Consider the following 5925-nt stretch of genomic DNA (forward strand, 5'->3'; position numbering starts at 1 on the left):
TAGAATAAATTCCACCTGCAGGGTTTCACATAATTAAATCTTTTTGAGCTTTCAAGGGAACATCATTAACCCGAATATTATCAGGACATGGATTCCTTCAATAAATAATATCCACCATGTATATAATTCCATCACCCAAAATATAATGATATAATTCAAAAGAATTATTTCATATATAAATCAAAGCATGTAAATAATATACACGTGTCAATTACTATTTCCGGATTAAGAACCTAAGCATTAATAATAACATAGAATCTTAGTTCTCCTTCTTAATCAATATTAAGGGAACAATTCTAAATTTGATCCTGTTTAATTAACACAAAGTATACTAGTATTATTTATTAGTCAATATAAACTAATCTAAATAATACTACAGCCATACCAGTGGATTGTCCAACACCACCTGTGCTGTGAACCTTATTATATTATATAACCATATTTAACAATCTAATATTCTGTATCCCATTTGATACTAGATTGTTCATAATATATAATATTAGACAACATGTAAACATTCAAATGATTCTCAAATAAACTGGCCAGAAATAAATGTACATACTTCAAATAAATATTTTCAGTATACACTAACATCATCCTCTGAGTTGGGTTTTGATGCTCATTTGCAGCCATAGTCTCGATAAGATTATAAGCCTCAGTATAGCTTTTGGCCCATAAGGCGCCTCCAGCTGCTGCATCGAGCATGGGCCGAGATTGGGCCCCCAAACCATTATAGAAACCAGTGATCACCATCCAATCGGGTATTCCATGATGTGGACACTTTCTCAACATTTCCTTGTAGCGTTCCCAAGCTTCGCACATAGATTCTGTCGGTTGCTGCGCAAACTGAGTAAGAGCACTCCTCATAGCAGCAGTCTTTGCCATCGGATAAAACTTCACCAGAAAATTTTGCGCAAGATCTTGCCACGTAGTGATGGACCCAGCTGGTTCAGAATGTAACTAGTCCTTAGCTTTGTCCCTCAGTGAGAATGGGAAAAGCCTTAGCTTGATAGCCTCATCAGTCACGCCATTATACTTGAAAGTGCTACAGATCTCGACAAAATTCCTTATGTGCATGTTGGGGTCTTCAGTCGCAGCTCCTCCAAAAGAAACAGAATTCTGTACCATCTGAATAGTGCCCGGCTTGATTTCAAAGTGTTAGCTTGAATAGCCGGATGAAGAATGCTTGACTGAATGTCATCAATTTTAGGCCGAGAAAAGTCCATAAGAGCTGGATCAACCTGAACAATACGATCACCCATGATTACTGGTTCTTTCTGCTCAGTTCCTGAATCCGAATCTTCAAAATCTATCTTCTCCAGAATATCAAGAACTTCGTCTATCTCCTCAGCTGTATCTAAAGTCCTCTTGCGAGTACAAGAACGAGTTTGCATAAACGCTCGCTTAAGTACCTGAAACACAACCAGAAACAATAAGTAACAACTACGTCCTAATCACTGAGTCCTAATGACCAATGATGGTAAGTACATAAAATAAACAAATACGCTGAGTCCCCGGCAGCGGCGCCAAAAACTTGTTAGGGCAGAAATACGCGCTAATATTCACGCAAGTATACGCGTTCACAAGTAATATAGAATAATTTCTAGTTCGTTCCCACAGAGACTCAAACTAATTATTGTTTAATTAAACTCATGCACCAACGTATGATTACTCCTCAATATTAAAACACTAACACTTAGAATTGTTAACTAAATATTAACTACAATTAATTACTTAGTTTATCACTTAAATAACACTTCAATTAACAATATTAAAACACTCATGAGATCACAACTTCATTATTACTTCCTTTAATAGTTATTGTTATTACCTTAGCATGTGACAGTGATGATATTAATCGAATAACACGAAACTGATAAAAGCCAACTTTCATTGTACTCATACCATTCTACCAAGCATCCACAATTAAGATAGAAGTTGAATAGGCATCAATTATGTTGAGTTCCTATATGTCTACAGAAATTGACAACACAACGATTTTAAGCACAAGTTATTCCTTTTGATTACAGAGGGCGAATAAAACTGTTAGAGTTACCCACTAATCATGTAACATCACTCATGAACCTATGCTAGCATGGCAAGTTCTAAATCTCAAGATCCACCATCGCTTCACAAAAGATTAACACCCTATCTTATATGTTCGCGACACACATAAGACGAATACGCACAACCAATACTAGATATCATACAATCATCACACACTAAAGTATTAAATAATTAACTAAAGAATTCCATAGTAAATCCGTTGCGACCCCATGATCACGATTAGCCCATAATAGCACTTATCGTCATCATGGGTTCATATGAAATCATGATAAACAAACACAAGAAAATAATAACTAAACTAATTATATTAAATCAGAGTACGTTACAAGAGTAATTAAGTTCAAAGTAAGAAAACTAGCATCCAACGTTACAACGAAATAAGAATCACAAGAAAATATGCTTCCTCTTCGTTGCTGTGTGCTAAAACGGTCTTCTTCCTTATCTCCTTCGCTCCTTGCTTAATACCACCATCCTCCCCGTGAAACGTCTCTAAATCTACTTATATAATAGTCCCATAAAACTCAGATTACATATAAGTGGAAGCCAAACAGAAGTAGAAGTCCTAAAATAATTTATCTTTTTTCCCGACCCTACCCGGCCGCTCAGCATAGCTGAGCGGGCGCTCAGGACCCTACTGGAAAAATACTGAGTTTGCTCCGTTTCTTCGCCGTAATCTGCCCCTTTAATGGTGAACACATGCCAAGGCTTATTCTTGATGATTACTCCTCCGAAATGCAACTAATACCCTGAAATGCATAAACACTAGAAAAACGCATCAAATACACAAAATATTTGATTTCAAGGCACCAATTTAAACACTAGAAAGCTACATCAGCTTTTTTGCTGAAAAGTTGATGATAAGTGGCATTTTATACCACTTAGAACGTCTTAAAATGGCTTAAATTGGTGTCTTGAAATCAAGTATTTTGTGTATTTGATGCGTTTTTCTAGTGTTTATGCATTTCAGGGTATTAGTTGCATTTCGGGGGAGTAATCATCAAGAATAAGCCTTGGCATGTGTTCATCATTGAGAGAAGGAAGAAATGGGCAGATTACGGCGAAGGAACGGAGCAAACTCAGGAATTTTCCAGAAGGGTCCTGAGCGCCCGCTCAGCTATGCTGAGCGGCCGCGCAGGGTCGGGGAAAAAAATAATTTATTTTAGGACTTCTATTTCTGTTTGGCTTCCACTTCTATGTAATCTGAGTTTTATGGGACTATTATATAAGTAGATTTGGAGACGTTCTCAAAGGAGGATAGTGGTATTACGCAAGGAGCGAAGGAGATAAGGAAGAAGACCGTTTAGTGCACAACAACGAAGAGGAAGCATATTTTCTTGTGATTCTTGTTTCGTTGTAACGTTGGACGCTAGTTTTCTTACCTTGAACCTATTTACTCTTGTGACGTACTCTGATATAATATAATTAGTTTAGTTATATTTTCTTGTGTTTATTTATCATGATTTCATATGAACCCATGATGACGATAAGTGCTATTATGGGCTAATCGTGATCATGGGGTTGCAACGGATTTATTATGGAATTCTTTAATTAATTGTTTAATACTTTAGTGTGTGATGATTGTATGATATCTAGTTTTGGTTGTGCGTATTCGTCTTATGTGCGTCGCGAACATATAAGATAGGGTGTTAATCTCTTGTGAAGCGACGGTGGATCTTGAGATTTAGAACTTGTCATGCTAGCATAGGTTCATGTACGTTGTGCATGATTAGTGGGTAACTCTAATAGTTTTATTTGCCCTATGTAATCAAAAGGAATAACTTGTGCTTAAATCGTTGTGTTGTCAATTTCTGTAGACTTATAGGGAACTCAACATAATTGATGACTATTCAACTTCTATCTTGATTGTGGATGTTGGTAGAATGGTATTAGTACAATGAAAGTTGGCTTTTATCAGTTTTGTGTTATTCGATTAATATCATCACTGTCACATGTTAAAGGTAATAACAATAACTATTGAAGGAAGTAGTAATGAAGTTGTGATCTCATGAGTGTTTTATTATTGATAATTCGAAGTGTTAATTAAGTGATTAATTAAGTAGTTAATTGTAGTTAATATTTAGTTAACAATTCTAAGTGTTAGTGTCTTAACATTGAGAAGTAATCATACATTGCTGAGTGAATTTAATTTAGACAATAAATTAGTCCGAGTCTCTGTGGGAACGAACTGGAAAGTATTCTATATTACTCGCGAACACGTATACTTGCGTGAATATTAGCGTGTGTTTTCGCCCTAACAAGTTTTTGGCGCCGCTGCCGGGGACTCGGCGTATTTGTTTAGTTTATGTACTTACCATCATTGGTCATTAGGACTTAGTGATTAGGACGTAGTAGTTACTTATTGTTTCCGGTTGTGTTTCAGGTACTTTAGCAAGCGTTTATGCAAACTCGTTCTCGTACTCGCAAGAGGACTTTAGATACAGCTGAGTTGACAGACGAAGTTCTTGATATTCCGAAGAAGTTAGATTTTGAAGATTCGGATTCAGGAACTGAGCGAAAAGAACCAGTAAACATGGGTGATCGTATTGTTCAAGCTGATCCAGCTCTTATGGATTTTCTCGGCCAAAAATTGATGACATTCAGTCAAGCATTCTTCATCCGGCTATTCAAGCTAACACCTTTGAAATCAAGCTGGGCACTATTCAGATGGTGCAGAATTCTGTTTCTTTTGGAGGAGCAGCGACTGAAGACCCCAACATGCACATAAGGAATTTTATCGAGATCTGCAGCACTTTTAAGTATAATGGCGTGACTGATAAGGATATCAAGTTGAGGCTTTTCCCATTCTCACTGAGGGACAAGGCTAAAGACTGGTTACATTCTGAACCAGCTGGGTCCATCACTATGTGGCAAGATCTTGCGCAAAAGTTTCTGGTGAAGTTTTATCCGATGGCAAAGACTGCTGCTATGAGTAGTGCTCTTACTCAGTTTGCGCAGCAACCTACAAAATCTATGTGTGAGGCTTGGGAACGCTACAAGGAAATGTTGAGAAAATGTCCACATCATGGAATGCCTGATTGGATGGTGATCACTGGTTTCTATAATGGTTTGGGGGCCCAATCTCGCCCCATGCTCGATGCAGCAGCTGGAGGCGCCTTATGGGCTAAAAGCTATGCTGAGGCGTATAATCTTATAGAGACTATGGCTGCAAATGAGCATCAAAACCCAACTCAGAGGATGATGTCAGGTAAGGTAGCAGGTATTCTGGAAGTTGATGCAGCCACCGCTATTGCAGCCCAGCTTCAAGCGCTATCAATAAAGGTTGATTCTCTGGCTACATATGGAGTTAATCAAATAGCTATGGTGTGTGGGCTTTGTGCATGTTCTCATGCCACGGATCAATGTTCTCTTGTCAACGAATCTGTTCAGTATGTGAATAATTATCAGCGACAACAGCAGCCTGTGCCAGCGACCTATCATCCTAATAACAGAAATCATCCAAATTTCAGCTGGGGGAATAATCAGAATGCTATTCAGCCACCATATCAGCAAGAAGTGAGTAAACAGTTTAACCCACCTGAATTCCAACAACCACAGCAGTATGCTACAAGGCAATTATATCCTCAACAGGGAAGTACAGCTGCACTTACTAGTGCTGATTTTGAGGAACTAAGCTGTTATGCAAGAGTCAGGCGGTTTCTATCAAGACCTTGGAAATCAAATCGGTCAATTAGCCTAATTAGCCATGCAGTGCTCAATCGTCAACCTGGCACTCTTCCAGTGACACGGAAGTACAGGCAGGAAGGAAGCTAAAGAGCAAGTCAAGGCTATACCTTAAGGTCTGGAAAAGTTGTGATGTTGAAAAGGCAAAAGAAGGAGAGCTGAAATTAGAGATGAAGA

The 5925-nt window shown here is 38.0% G+C and overlaps 2 non-coding genes across 2 annotated transcripts; one reads left to right on the plus strand and one right to left on the minus strand.

Annotated features, from left to right (window-relative positions):
* The first annotated feature begins 763 nt into the window (after positions 1-763).
* LOC141715960 (small nucleolar RNA R71) lies at positions 764-870 on the plus strand. Its single transcript, XR_012572698.1, has one exon. It is a non-coding gene; the product is annotated as a small nucleolar RNA R71 (small nucleolar RNA).
* A 4119-nt stretch (positions 871-4989) lies between these two features.
* LOC141715615 (small nucleolar RNA R71) lies at positions 4990-5096 on the minus strand. Its single transcript, XR_012572371.1, has one exon. It is a non-coding gene; the product is annotated as a small nucleolar RNA R71 (small nucleolar RNA).
* Between the last annotated feature and the right edge of the window lie 829 nt (positions 5097-5925).

Source organism: Apium graveolens, chromosome 3 (genome assembly GCF_009905375.1).
Source record: "Apium graveolens cultivar Ventura chromosome 3, ASM990537v1, whole genome shotgun sequence".
Taxonomy (NCBI): domain Eukaryota; kingdom Viridiplantae; phylum Streptophyta; class Magnoliopsida; order Apiales; family Apiaceae; genus Apium; species Apium graveolens.